Genomic DNA, 15,987 nt, shown 5'->3' on the forward strand with positions numbered 1-15,987 from the left:
ACATCCCGCCCTCAAAAGAACTGTGCAACTCACTAGCCATCTTCTTCCACTGCAAGATTGCTGACATCCACGACAGCTTCAACACCACGACCACCCAACTACCCCAGAAGCCACCTCCCCTGTGAACAACACCAGCGCCAACCGCCTGACTTCCTGGTCCAACGTCAACGACGACGGGACACGCAAGATCATGAACTCCATCCACTCAGGATCTCCGTCAGACCCATGCCCACACCATGTATTCAACAAAGCAGACACAGCCATCGCACCCCAACTACGGAAGGTCATCAACATCTCCTTCGAAACAGCGACATACACGGAAAGCTGGAAGCACGCCGAAATCAACGACATCCTCAAAAAGCCCAAAGCGGACCCCAAGTACCTCAAGAACTTCCGGCCCATCTCCCGTTCCCGGCAAAGGTCATCGAGAAAATCATCAACATGCAACTGGCCCGCCACCTGGAAGACAACAACATCTTGGACCCGTCCCAGTCCGGATACAGACGCAACCACAGCACCGAAACAGCCCTCATCGCCGCCACAGGCGACATCAGGCGCCAACTAGACAATGGCAAAACATCAGCCCTCCTCCTCCTGGACCCGTCAGCCGCCTTCGACACGGTATGCCATTGCACTCTAAAGACACGCCTCCTAGAAGCCGGAATCCAAGAGAAGGCCCTTGACTGGACCACGTCCTTCCTCTCAGGCAGAACCCAGAGAGTCCGCCTCCCACCCTTCCGATCCGAAGCCACCGACATCATCTGCGGCATCCCTCAGGGTTCATCCCTCAGCCATGGCCCCCCTCGCACAAGTGGCCCGCCATCACGACCTCAACATCATCTCCTACGCCGACGACACCCACCTAATCCTCTTCCTCACCAAGGACCCACACACCACCAAAACCAACCTCCACAAGGGAATGAAGGCCGTCGCCATCTGAAGCTGAACTCGGACAAGACGGAGGTCCTCATCCTAGGACCCACCCCCTCAGCCTGGGACGACTCCTGGGTCCCGACCAAGCTGGGAACAGCACCAACACCCACCTACCATGCACGCAACCTAGGATTCATCCTCGACTCCTCCCTTTCCATGTCCAAACAGGTCAACGCCGTCTCCTCATCCTGCTACAACACCCTCCGGATACTCCGCAGGATCTACAAGTGGATCCCGACCGAAACACGAAGAACGGTGACACATGCCCTCGTCAGCAGCAGACTGGACTACGGCAACGTTCTCTACGCAGGAATTCCAGCCAAACACCTACGACGACTACAACGCATCCAAAACGCCTCCGCCCGACTGATCGTCAAAACCCCCGCCGCAGCCACATCACCCCCCACCTGAGAAATCTACACTGGCTCCCCGTCGACAAGAGGATCACCTTCAAGCTCCTCACCCACTCACACAAAGCACTCCACAACTGCAGACCAGCCTGCCTGAACAGCAGACTCAGCTTCCACACCCCCACCCCCGCTCCGCCAGCCTCACCCTCGCCGCTGTCCCCCGCATCCAACGTGTGACAGATCCTTCTCCTACCTCGCCGCCAAGACCTGGAACACCCTCCCCACCCACATACGGCAGACCCAAGACCTACTCACCTTCAGAAAACTCCTCAAGACCTGGCTCTTCGAACAGTAGCAGCACCCTCCCCGCCCCCCCCCCCCTCAGCACGTTTAGACCCTCACGAGTAAGTAGCGCGCTTTACAAATACTTTGATTGATTGATTGATTGATTGTTTGTTCAGGGTGCACCTTTTAAAAGGTGCACCTCGCGTAAACAATGAAAATGCACCTTTAGTGTAATACAGCCCCTGGACTCCATCTCGACCCCACAGCAGTCATACAATTGGACTTTCCACGCCTATGTGTAGCTGTTATACACTGACTCATGGGCAAGAGTCCGTGTCAATGGCTCCATGTCTTAACAGTTCACATCACCAGCGGTACTTGGCAGGGTTGTCCTGTTTCCCACTTCAATTCATCCTGGTAATAGAACCCCTGGTGGAATAGCCCTGGCTTAGTGAATAGGAGGACTATGAGCACAGTAAAGAGGCCGGGCCTGGACTGGGCCTAAGCGGTCCGCGGACGGAGCACAACTTGAGCACTGCCCTAACAGCCACTGAACTCTGGAGACCTGCCCGGTATGTAGTTGAGCACCGGCGTGTCTGAGGGGTGCAGCGCCAAGGGCACAGCACTATCGACCCTGCCTACGAGGATTTGTTTTAACGGCGCCGGCGGGTAAGAAGTGCGGAAGACACCTGGGCATAGGGCTGAGCGGGCGGTGAGCTGCCAATTCAGCCGTTTGTGCTGCCCTCAGACAGGCGGCGGAGAGAGTGGGCCTGGTGTGGGAGCTTAGCGGTCTGCAGATCAGCGGACGGTGCTGGGGATACGGTGAAGAAATCAAGACTAGACTGGGTCTCAGCGGTCCGCGGATCGGCGGACGAGGTACAGCTCGAGTGTGGCCCTTACAGTCAGCAAACTCCGGAGATCCGGCGTGATTGAGGAGCACAGCGCCAGGGGCACAGCGCTATCAACCCTGTCTTTGGAGAGTACAATTTGATGGCGCTGAAAGGACTGCACGCAGGGAGGGAGGCGCGGAAGGCACCTGGGCAGTGGGCCGAGCAGGCGGAGAGTGGCCATCGGACAAGAGGTGGAGAGAGTGGACCTGGTGTGGGGCCTTAGCGGTCTGCAGATCGGCGGACGGTCTGTTTCGGAGAGGTATCATACAGAGGGGCACACGAGACTCCAGCGATAAAGGGGTTCGCATAGTTGGGGTTGCCTACACCTACATTAGTACCTAGTGCAGCAGCTGGGACCCATCGTGCTTGCGAAGGAAGGTGCACAACATGGCAGCAGCGTGCGCTGGGATGGAGAAGTCACTAAAGTTGCTCCTCCTCAAACAACCAAGGCAGTCCGTGACCCAGGGTGAGAAGGCGGCAAGCACGATGGAGTGCGACGAGTACCCAGCGACTAAAGCATTCATGGTGGAGCTCTTCACGGCCATAAAGGATGACATTCAGGAACTCAGGTCCCAACTGGCATTGGACTTGAAAGAGGTGCGTCGTGATGTGGATGAAATCCAGGAGATAGTGGCGACCCTCGAGGAACATGACGTCAGCAGGGATGAGGAACTCCATCACCTGCAGCAAGACGTGCAACGCCTCAGAGAGCAGAACATCGATCTCCAGGCTCATACAGAAGACCTGGAGAACGGTTCCATGTGGAACAATGTGAGAATCAGGGGCGTTCCATGGAAGGAGGAAGGGGACGATCTCAGGGCATATGTCAGTGCACTATTCCCGCAAATCCTTGGGAACGATGAGGTATCAGCCATTCAAATTGACTGTGTCCATCAAGTGGGCCTCCCACGAGGTAACAAAGCGCCTCCCAATGACATTCTTGTGTGTGTGCTCGATTTTCAATTGAAGGAACGCATTATTCGGAAACCGCGGGAGGCCCAACCCATACAATTTCGCCGACACCAACCAGTCATATTCCAGGATTTGGCGGCTTCTACACTCATCAAGAGACGGGCATTTAAAGTGGTGACTACTCACCTGCGTGAGAACAATGTTCCTTACTAATGGGGCCACCCCTTCCACCTTATACTCCCACATCAGGGCAAGCTGCTGCAAATCAGATCGCTGGAGGAAGTGCTGGTGATCCTTGGTCTCGAAAATACCAATTCGACGGAGGGCGCTGAATGGCCCAGCTCACAGCGCGCACGCTGCGCTACGGGATGACAGCGAGTGGGCAAGACAACACCAGTCAAGAAATCTGACCAGGCCATGAGGGATAGAGAAAGAGAGGTGGTGTTTTCCACCCTATCGCAAGCATTGGAACGCTCTGCCACCCCGTGAGGTATGCAGTTGATGGCCCTGGAGTCGGCTCACAGAGGGGCGCCGGGGGGACAGAAGGGAATGTCCGATTAACTTTCCTGGCTGTTCTTCTGCATCAAAGTGGACACTTGTCAATCCCTTCATGGGCTGGATAGTAGTCTCAGCCACAACCCCCTGGGCTTTACCTTCTGTGACAGATTTTGGTCATGTTCTGCTTTTTGAATTCCTTTTTTATAGATGTTTTAATGTTTGCCTTTTTTTGGGGGATGGGGTTCTTCAGGGTTGCAGTTGGGGATCTCCGGACCAGTTCAAGTGCCAGGGCGGCCTATTGATGGGCGAGTTAGGGTCTATGTTGGTGATCAGATGTTGATCAGACAATGGGCTAGCACCTTTCATTGCATATATTCTGGAAAGTACATGGGTAGGGATCTTAAGGTAGTGAGCCTAAATGTTTGTGGGCTAAATAACCCTGTAAAATGTGCTGCAGTGCTTTCCCTCCTTGAAAATGCTGAGAGTGACATTTGCCTCCTCTAGGAGACACATCTGCTCTCCAAAGATATTATGCGAATGCACAATAGGGGATTCCTACATCAGGTCAGGTCCGCTGGGCCGTCCAAGAAAAATGGGGTGGCTAACGTACGGGGAGCCCGCTGCCCGTGCAAGGTAATATCGACTGTGGCAGAAATAAAGGGGCAACTGTTGGCCATAAGGGTACAATGGGGGAGACACACCATACTATTGGGTCGCTTTACGCCCCCAATGAGAAACAGGAACACTTCCTTCTCTCCACCTTGATGGTGGTTCTCTCTTCCCCGGATGCCGCGATTCTGGTTGGGTTAGATTTGAATCTCATGATAGACGCAGGGCTGGATAGGTCGGGGCAGCAGACGCACCAGTCTGGGGCACTCTCATCGACGGGGAGGGGATGGCTGGAAGATAGTGGATTGCACGATGTGTGGCAGGTTCAGCACCCCACAGAGCGAGACTATACATATTAGTCTGCCTCGCATAAAACGTATGCGCGGCTTGACCACTTTCTGGCCTCTACTTCACTCATGTCTAGCCTTAATTCAGCCGCAATTACCCCCGCTCTCTTTCTGATCACGCCCTAATTTCCGTCCTTTTGCCTATGCAACGCACACAAGCATTCCCTCCTGGGTGGCAGCTTAGAGAGAATCTATTGCACTCTGAAGATGTGGTTAAGCACATGCGAGACACTATAGTACACTATTCCCATGCTATTGATGTAGGGCCCACTTCACTGTCAGCGGTATGGGAGGCCCTGAAGCTTGTAGCGCGGGGGAGTACATCGCCATTGCGGCAACTTATAACGCGCTATGCAGGGAAAAACGCGCTGAGTTGGAGAGGGAGGTAGGAGAGCTAGAGGCGATCCATAAGCGCACAGGGACTCTGAGAGTGTGGCTGGAGCTAGAAAATCGCAGACGTATGCTAAAACACTTCGATCTGGACAGAGCGGAACATGCCCTCCTGCGGCTGCGACACACATTTTACCTCAGCAGTGATAAGTGCAGGAAGATGTTGGCCCATAGTTTTCGAGCTAAGACGCAGACGTCCTTAACTAGGTGGTGTGGGATCACTCCGGTGTAGAATAGTGAGCCAACAAGCAGATTGTTGAAGCCTTCCGTAGTTTTTATAACTTTCTTTACCAAGAGCAAGACCCACCACCGCAAGACCCAATCACATATCTGAGCATGTGTGAGTGTGGGATAAAACCTATTACCAGAGCCATGACAGAGGAGCTTGATTCTGAAATCCGCATCGAGGAAGTGATTTTGGCCATCTCTAGATTGAATTGGCCAAATTGCTGGGTCTGGGTGGATTCCCGGCCTCATTTTATAAAACGTTTTGTGCGGAGCTGGCTCCCTTTTTAACTAGACTGTTTAATTCCTTTCTTAAAACAGGGGAAGTGACGCCTTCTATGTCTGAAGCGGTGATCTCCGTTATTTTGAAACCTGGTAAAGACTCATGAGAACGCGGGTCCTACAGACCTATTTCGCTTCTTAACATTGATACGAAGCTCTTTACGGGAATTTTAGCGGCGCACCTTAATCCCCTTATGGCCGACATTATAGAGCCAGACCATTCGGGTTTTATCCCCACTAGGCAAGGGGGAGACAATGCCAAAAGGCTTTTACACCTCATCAATAGCATACAGTGGTCCCGAAAACAGGCTTTTCTCTTATCAATAGACACCAAAAAGGCCTTCGATCGCGTAGGTTGGGGCTATTTATTCGCAGTGCTGCGCAGCTATGGGCTCGGTGATAACTTCTTGCAATGGATTAGGTGCATATATCGTGCGCCTAAGGTGTTCGTGTGGGTTAATGGGTGCAAGTCAACATTTTTATCCACGCCCGGGGGACACGCCAGGGTTGCACCCTGTCCCCGCTTTTATTTGCGCTGTATATGGAGCCTTTTATTATTATTATTATTATTTAGGTTTTTATAGAGCGCGTAGTCACCCTCGAGTATCCCAGCGCTGAAACCTCGTACTCCTACAGGGGGGGGCAAGAGAAACTTCAAGTAGATCAAGGAAAAAGGAGGGTTTTGAGGGACTTCCTAAATCTTAGGAGGTTAGGTTCCGCTCTAAGGTTCGGGGGAAGAGCGTTCCATTTTCTGGCCGTGTTTACCGAGAATCTGCGACCGCCAAAGCGGGCTTTCTTCACCCTAGGGACAACGATAAGGTTTCCCTGTTCAGACCGGAGCGCTCTCGGTGGTCTGTAAGGGGTGATCCACGTGCTCAGAATGGGGGGGCCAGCGTTGTGCAGTGTCTTGTGGGCTAGGCAGAGGGCCTTAAATGCGACTCTTTCCCTCACGGGGAGCCAATGAAGTTTTCTCAACGCTGGTTTGGCCGATGTTCTTGATGGGGTGTTTGTGAGCAGGCGGGCTGCGGCATTTTGGGTTTTTTGTAAGATCTGGTAGGTGGCTTCCGGCGCACCGAGGTAAATAGCGTTGCTGTAGTCTAGCCTTGCTAACACTAGACCTTGAATTAGCAGGAGACGAGACTGGAATGGTAGTAGGGGAAGTACCTTTCTGCATGATCTCAAAAGCCCGTAGCAGATGCCGGCAGTTTTCCTCGCCTGAGTCCTGAAGGTGAGGTCTGTCTCCAGCCACACTCCCAGACTCTTGACCTCTGTTTTGGGGGAGGGGGGGTCACCCATACAGGCGGGCCAGATGTCAGGTGGGAGACTCAAGGTTTTGTGGCCGAGGAGCAGGATCTCTGTTTTTGACCCGTTGAGCTTTAAGTCAGAGTCGCTCATCCATTGGTGGATGGTGGAGAGACAGTCACGCAGGTTGGAGGGTTTTAGCTTGGGGTGTGAGAGAGTCACCACCAACTGGGTGTCGTCAGCATAGCTGACGATCGTGACTCCGAATGGGGCGACCAGCTCCTCCAGTGGGGCCATATACACGTTGAAAAGCGTAGGGCTCAGTGAAGAGCCCTGTGGCACTCCACACCGGAGGGGGATTCGGGGGGAGCGGCTTTCTCCTTCCCAAACTTGGAAGGAGCGTTGGGAGAGGAAGGATGTAAGCCATCTCAGCGCACTGTCTTGTATGCCTGTGTTGTCTAGGCGCTGGGCTAGGACCTGATGGTTGACAGTGTCGAATGCCGCGCTGAGGTCCAGGAGGACCACTGCCACTGATCCTCCTGTGTCAATGATTTCCCTCGCTTTTTCTACGGCCGCTAGGAGGGCGGTGTCTGTCCCCTGACCTGGTCTAAAGCCGGTTTGGGAGTTTTTTAAGAGAAGGTTTGCCTCCAAGAAGTGGGACAGCTGTTTATTTGCAAGTTTCTCTGCGACCTTCCCTATCCAGGGGAGGAGCGAGATGGGTCTGTAGTTGGACAAGTCCGTGGGGTCTAGTGATGGCTTCTTCAATACACCTTTGACCACGGCCTCCTTCCAGCTTTGAGGGACTTCTCCTTGGGTAAACGAGGTGTTAATTAGGGCCGTGAGTCTAGCTACAATAGTCCGGGCGATGTTTTTTGTGAACCGAACGGGCACTGGGTCGCTGGGAGCGCCACTTTTCGTGGCTGCTAGGGTGGTTGCCACTTCTTCTTCCGTGAATGGTCCGAATGAGGCTAAACTGGGGAGTTCGGAGGAATCAGTGGGATTTTTTGACGTGAGGGTACATTCCTTTGCTGATCCGGGGGTGGCCTGATTGGTGGCAGGTAGGGAGGAAAGGATTTTCTTTATTTTATTATCAAAGAAATTAGCCAAGTTGGCGCATTTCTCCTCGGCTACTTTGGGGTCCAGGGATATCTGCGGGGGCGCTGGGACATGGAGAAGCTCTTTAAGGATGGAAAAAGTCTCCTTCGCAGAGCACGCGGAGTTCTTTATTTTTTCCTCAAAGAAGGAGCTTTTTGCGCTGTGGAGGGCTTGTTTGTATGCCTTCATGGCTGTTTGGTAGGCGTTTTTGTTCGTCGCCGTTTTATTTTTTCTCCAAGTCCGCTCCGTCTTTTTGCACTCCTTCCTGAGGATGTTCAGGGCCGGAGTGTACCAAGGGGCATGGTTAATCCTTTTTACATGCTTGAGGGCGCATGTTAGTGGGACGAGGCTGTCTAGGGGGTTGGTGAGCCAGCTGTTGAACTCCCTATCGGCGGTGTTAGGGTCAGTGGAGAGGGGACCGTCGGATTCCCTCAGCTTCACTTCCCATTCTTCTGGTCTTAGCTTGTTCCAACGTCTGGTTAGAATCTTGGTTTTCTGTTTAGGAACCGTGGCGGGCTGAAAGGGCCAGTGCATGGGGACCAGAAAGTGGTCGGTCCATGGGAGAGGGGTAGGGTCTTGTGTTTGAAGATTTTTAATGTTAGAGAAGACAGGGTCCAGGAGATGCCCTTTCTCGTGCGTGGGTTTCGAGTTCAGGAGCAGGAGGTCAGCTGACATAAGGTCTGCTTGGAGATTGGCGGCCGTGTTGTCTGCCTTGTCTAGAAAGTGAAGGTTCAAGTCCCCTAGAAGGAGGAAGTTGGGCGTTTCTAATGTTTTTAAAAGGATGTGGTCCATCAGCGTGCTAGAGAAATCACCTATCGCGCCTGGTGGTCGGTATACCAGCAGACCCGATAGTGAAGTGGTGGGAGAGATCTGGAGGGAGAAATTGACGTTTTCACAGTCCTTTACCGGGCCCTCGTTGATCTTGCAGCTGAAATTGCTTTTATAGAGAATGGCGAGCCCGCCACCTCTTCCAACTGGTCTATCAAGGCCGCAGACTTGATAGCCGGGGGGGGTTGCGTTGACCAGGTCCGAACCGTTGCTGGGGGTCAGCCAGGTTTCGGTCAGAAATAGGGCATCTAACGAGAGGGTTTGAGTGAGGAGGTTGATCTCGTGCGAGTGTTTAGCTAGCGACCTGCAATTCAAAAGGCCCAGTCGAAGCATATGGCAAGGTTCCGTAGCTTTGTGGGTGTCGCAAAGGGGACATCCTGTGAACGGGGTGTCATCCTTGAGAATGAAGTCGCACTGAGGGTTTTTCTTAGTGTTCCAAAGGCGGAGGGTATCCGGGGAGTAGGATAGGTGGGGCTGTGATTTGGGCATAGTGACTGGTCCTAGGGCCGGCTGGGCCCAGACGGGCTTGCCTTTGGCGCGCCTTCGGCGCGCTGCCGGCGCGCCCGCTGCGCCCGTCCGCTGCGCGTCCGGTGATTGCACATTTTTTATGGGTGGGGAAGGGGCGGGTGGGCGTGGCCTCGGGGTAGGCGTGGCCTGACTACCTCGCCGTCAATGGCGGCACAATTGTTTGTATCCGCTTCCTACGTTGCAGCGAAAGGGTCGCTGTTCGGCGCTTCTATCGCCTGTGTTCCGTGAAGGCAGGGAGTGAGTGAAGTTTTAAAATGCAAAGAATGCGCAAGGTGAAAATACAAAAATACAATTTTAAAAACAAGAGGTCTCCCGGCTTCCGCCTCAGGAGAATTACAAGGTCTGCTTGGTAGCGCTGAAGGCAGCGTATTTATACTGTGGAGGGCGGGTGGGCGTGGCCTCGGGGTAGGCGTGGCCTGACTACCTCGCCGTCAATGGCGGCACAATTGTTTGTATCCGCTTCCTACGTTGCAGCGAAAGGGTCGCTGTTCGGCGCTTCTATCGCCTGTGTTCCGTGAAGGCAGGGAGTGAGTGAAGTTTTAAAATGCAAAGAATGCGCAAGGTGAAAATACAAAAATACAATTTTAAAAACAAGAGGTCTCCCGGCTTCCGCCTCAGGAGAATTGCCCAGCGAATCAGAGCGAACCATAGTGTCGTTGGTCTCAAGTTCGGGGCAGACGTCTATAAAATTAATCTGTATGCAGACGATGTGATCCTCTCTCTTACACAGCCTCAGGCGACCCTATGATGAACCGGGTCGCGTCTTTGGTTGACCTGGTTCGGGAGAATAGCAGCGGCACAAATTATGGCTCTCCCGTGCATCCTGTATATTTTCCAGATGCTCCCGATGACCCCACCGCCTGTAACGCTCAAGAAACTACAGTACCTGAATAATAGGTTTGGGGGGAAGCCATGTCTCTCTCTCCCGCTCAAATGACATGCACGAAGGCTCAGGATGGATTAGGTCTCCCTATAATAGGCGGCTACTACCAAGTATCGTGCCTTTGCTACCTAGTGGAATGGAATAGGCCTCTGTCCAGTAGACCCTGGAATTTTATGGATCAATCAGTCGCTGGTGTGAACATTTGGAGGAAACTGTGGTTACCCCGCAAACATAGAGCATGGGGGCTATACTCCTCCCCTGTTACTTCACCTACCCTCAAGGTGTGGGATAGAGTAGCCTTATCGAAAGAGTGGACGTCGTTCCCATCGCCTATGTCCCCCATTGTAGACAACCCTGATTTTCCACCGGGACAGGCATTGACAGTGTTTCAGGGTGGCGGGAGGAAGGCTGCAAGAGGGTTGGGTCCCTTTTTGATACGGAGGGGTTGATACCCTTCGTCCAATTACGGAAGGATTATTATCTCCTAGGAATGGACGCATTTCCCTATAGTCAGATCTGTCACTGGGTTACTAGGCCCGTCAATTATGCCCGCATGTCCAGACCCCTCACTTTGTTCGAAAGGTAGTTAGTGTGCAAGACGGATGAATGCCGGCTTATCTCCGAACTATATTCCATGCTTATGACACACCCCTCTGGACACTGTACATGAGCTCAGGTGCACTGGGAAACGGAATTAGGTAGGCCCTTAACCCCTAAGAAATGGAAGCACATTCTATACAGGGCATTCCATAGTGCACAATACACAGCTGGGGTGGAGCTTTTAAAGTAGTTATGTATTGGTACTACACCCCTGCCTGCATGCACTACTGGGACAAGAGGAAAACTGATCTCTGTTGGAGGGGTTGCGGGTTAACTGGAACTTTAGCTCACCTTCCATGGCACTGTCCGAAACTGAATCGCTACTGGACAGCGGTTCTTGACGATATTGATGCTGCGTTTCAGATTTCACTGCCCCGCTCCCCAGAATACACACTACTAGGCCTCTCCCACCCTAAAGCCTACCCGCTGAGGTCCCTCCGAGGTAGGCAGATAGCATTAGCGCTGCTGGCAGCCCGACAAGTCGTCCTAGCTCTGTGGGGGACGACTACGGCGCCTGAGGTAATGACTTGGGTTCCTCGCTTGTGGCAACTCCTAGCTATGGAGCGCATGTCACTCAGTGTGGAGGGGAAGGGACAACATTATACGAAATTAAGGGGACACTTTTTGCAATTACTAATGAAAGACCTGAGAGGGGTGACATGCACTAAATACCTACAGATCCTCAAGTTGCTGCCACTAGAGCCTCTTGGTCACATTTAAAAGTTGGAAGGTTGAGCATAGACCCTTTAACGAGTAATGCTTGGTGATAAGGGCTTACGGTGTAAGGTAGTGCTGGTGCGGAGAGGGGTGGGATAGGGGGTTGGGGGACTTTTGTTTGCTTTCTGTTTCATTTTGGTTGTCTTTAAATTGGAAGTGAACACAGATGCCCTACACTTTTGCTTATTACGTGGTGTGCCTACAAGCTGTGTACTCATGCTAATTTTTCCCTCTACCGGCCTTGAGATGTTGGCAGGAAACTGTGTTCATATATCATGATTTCCGCTCAATAAAAATGATTGATTCTAAAAATAGTGGTACTTCCACAATTGCTTTATGTTCTACAGAACTACCTCTTTATGGTCCCCTCACTCTGTTTCACTGAGTTGCAGGCCAGTGTTAACACCTACATTTGAGGGGCGGTAGAACTGAAACTATATTATTGGGCGGCTCAGTTGTTTTTGATTAATAACTGGATATTTGGAGACTGGGTGACCCAACCACAAGACTCGAACCTAACCGGGAAAGCCCCTGGCTGTACAGGGAATGGAGTGCTCACCAGGGAGGCATCATTATGAATGGACAAGTGGTTTTCCAAATCCGCTGGGCTCCAAGGTTTCCAAAAATGGGATACACTAGGAATTTCCAAGCTCAGGGATATTTGGCAGTCTGATCACATGATATCCGACGAACAACCAGTGGCTGAATGTGGTTTGCATAAATCACAATTTTTGCTTTATCTGCAACTTTGGTATGTGCTAGACAAACACAAGCTGCAGCCACAACACTCCCATATTATAGCCCCCTAGAGGTCAGATTTACAATGCGGCTATAGAGGGGAAATGCATCTCTGGCTAATATAGCTCCAAGGTATGCAACGTGCCTGACCCACTTTTATTCATGTCTTTGGTACTCTCTTCAGTATCTCAATCTCATTTCTGATTCTGATGGCCAGGCAGTTATGTCAATGAAGAGTTTAGAGTTATTGATGTCCAAAAAGGCTTAGCCCTTAGCTTTACAATGTGTGTTAATCATTGGAAACACAGTATGGACAGAGGTAGGGATGTTCCCAGCGATTTGCTATGCTGGCTAGCTACATTGTGTTTCCATGTCAAGTCAAGGTAGAAAGTCTTCATTGCTGAAGTGCTTACTGAGCTACGAGCACTGAGATAGGGTTGGAAGGAGGAGTAATATATCAAAGACTCTCAGATGTTTTGATATTGATTCTTGATATGTCATTGCTACTGATGGAAAAGGTTACAAAATGAAGGGGCAAAAAGAGACCCTAATATCAAGTTACATTATCACTGCAGTTCTCTGCCAACATGTCCAGACTGTAATCTAGTATAGCTATAAGCAGGGCAATACATGAACCATTTAAATTAAAAAATGAAGAATTCCTTACCTGTCATGTCACAAAGATGTAACCATGAACAAATATTGTAATGACGTAAGTTAAAGTCTGTAAAAATCTCTAAACCAGAAACAAATTCTGTAGCATGTAAAAACTTTGAGAAAGTTGGCGTCACAGTCTTGTTTACAGCTGCCAATGTTGACACACCAGCACCTTAGCGACCCTGAAGATTCTGTGATGTCACAAAGTCATCTCACTCTGGCAAGAACCAATGATGTCACAACCTGAGAGAAACCTGGTAGCAATGCGACACTGATCTATTCAGGAAGCTAAGATGTTGCAGGTCTGAAGTGGCAACAAAAGCAGCACTTCCCACCATCAGCTATTGGAGGAAAGAAAAATTATGTGAACGTATCAGGTGCTGAAGGATTTAGAATATGGGTGGAATACAAAGAGGAGGCAAACTTGGGTTATAACATATTAGAAGGTTTCTTTGTTTAATACAGCAATTTATATTTTGATTGATAGCTCAGACAGTACAAAAACAATCTGTTTTTAAATAATATTTGATAATAAAGATGCCTTTGTCTATCCCATGCCCCAGAATGGACAGAGAGTTGTTTTTCTGTGAATTAATACACCAGACAGATTTGGTTTGTCAGAGGCATTTACTGCATTTGATGGTGAGTTCCTTGTTAGGTTTACGGTTGCTAGTGGATAAGAATACAGCTGATGGAACAAGGTAAGGAAGAGAGTGCCCTATGTTGATCCACAAGAGGCATCAGTCACCATCGTTCAAGCTCTACCTTGACAGGGATATTTCTTTTAGTGGCAGGCTTAACACCCAGCTCTTAGGGGAGTTCTAAAGCTGAACCATCTAGGCATTTCATGAAGTTAACCGAAATTAACTTTTCTGTCTGTCACAATAGGTTTTTTGGACTTCATGAAAGTTGCAGAGCTAAGAAAAATGTATTTGTATGGAAACCTGAAAAATAACAATTGTGCAAAACAGATTTTACTTACCTTTTCTCTAGGTAATGTCCCAGTGTGATATCTAGGCATTTCACACTGAGCAGAAAAAGTAATCTAAAAATTAATCTGTACAGTAATTTTAATACCTTGACTGAGCTGTATTTCAAACAACTGCATTTGGACTTGCATTCACTTGTAAATACTGCATAATATATTGCAAAGCATTTATTTCACTTACCTGTGCCAGGCTTGGCTTGGTACTAGAAATAAAATAACTTAATAATATATTTATACAAACAAAATTGGTCTGAGTTCAGAAACTGAAGGATAAGGCAGAAGCAGAGAGTGAAGAGGAAGACGCCTTCATAGACAAACTCCTTAGAATATGACCACCCCTGTATAAGGCAACACCAGCAAAACGACCTACAGATCAGGCAGTTACTGAAAATGGAGCGGCCAACGCGAGCACTCAAGAAGCTAGTTCACCCCTAAATTACACTGCGAGTACTACTTAACCCTGTGTTCAGACCTCAACACTTGTTTTTTTTGTAAACAGATTTTATTGAAGCTGATGTCAATAATACAGCAGACTACTTTTTGAGGCAAAGTCGCCTCATAGGCCTTTTCATAAGTCAAACATCTTTACACTTCATCACATATTATAACATAGACAACTGCCATAATCCCAATTCTCCCGCCCTCCCTACTACACAAGTCAGTTCCATCTTACAAGAGATATGTGATGAGGGCAAGCATACTACTGGTCACCTAGTCTGATGCAAATCACGAATTGCACACAGTTGGAGAGAGATGCACATACAATGTGGGTCATCAAGAATATAGTGATTAGCAAGACTCTCCAGGCAGAGGGGGAGTTGGTGTTGGTGAGCCCTCCTGGGTGGGTCTCGTGTATCCCGGTCTGGGTCTCTCAATAACTCCATTAGTATCTCCCAAACCCACTCTATTTCAATGGAGTGAATGCTCCTCTTGACCTCCCTAAGTGACCGCCCCATTTCTATAGCTACTTTCGCCACCTTGCTATTCCGGGCCCTCCCTGGGCTCTCCAATTTCTCGTAATCTCTTGCTTTACAGGATGAAAACCAAATCTTGGAATCTGCTTGTTACCTTCGCCGTGGTGGTGTGGGGAAACTAGATTGGTATGCAGTGGCCTATTGTGCAGGGGATCTCCCTGGAAATTGCATTCACTCCTACCGCTGTGATGTCTTCCCAATGAGATAACAATGTTGGGCATTCTTAGATCATGTGTTTGAACTCCACTCCCACTGTTCCGCATTTCGGGCAGGCCGCCTCCAATGTGTGGAAATATTTGTTGATATGGCCTAGTACCATGTATTGTCTGTGTAGGGAAATGTAGCTAATCAATTTATGTCGAGCATTTCTGGAGACTCTTGGTACTCTTGCTAAAATATTACCTCAAACTGTTTCTATAATGGGGATCCCCAGGTCCCCCTCCCAGCAAGACTTTATAGTCTTCAGTGGCTGTAGTGTATACTCCTGTATCGCTCTATACAGGCAAGAGACTGTCTTTATAGCTTCCCACCAACCCCACCATGTAATGGCAGTGTTTGTTGGTATGGCTCAGACATTCCTGTTTTCCAATGCATGCAAATTACACCTATCTGACAGAGACTATTAGCTATAGATTCCTCGACTTAGAATTACCCCCAAGCATCAGACTGGATCCGGAGAACTTTTTTGTTAGCAGTACCTCTGCGCTTCTGTAGGTGGCGTTGGTCAAGTCCGCATCCGTCGGCAGCGGCGTGGTCACCCGGATGACATCGCAGTTTCTACTAAGACGTCGCCCCTGTGCACTGACCCTAGTTCTTTCTTTTTCCATGCCAGCCATCGCAGATCCAGAGAGAGCTTGCCCCTTAGTTGCTTTTTGACTAACTTTTTTCAACTTTTTGTCGACGTCTTTAGAGTCTTCGACTCCTGGTGCATGAGGCATGTCCAGCCGTCGGCCCGGTTTCAAGCCCTGTGTGACTACTGTCACAAGTTGATGTCGGTCACCGATCCACACCTCGTG

This window comes from Lissotriton helveticus, chromosome 8 (assembly GCF_964261635.1).
Source record: "Lissotriton helveticus chromosome 8, aLisHel1.1, whole genome shotgun sequence".
NCBI lineage: Eukaryota > Metazoa > Chordata > Amphibia > Caudata > Salamandridae > Lissotriton > Lissotriton helveticus.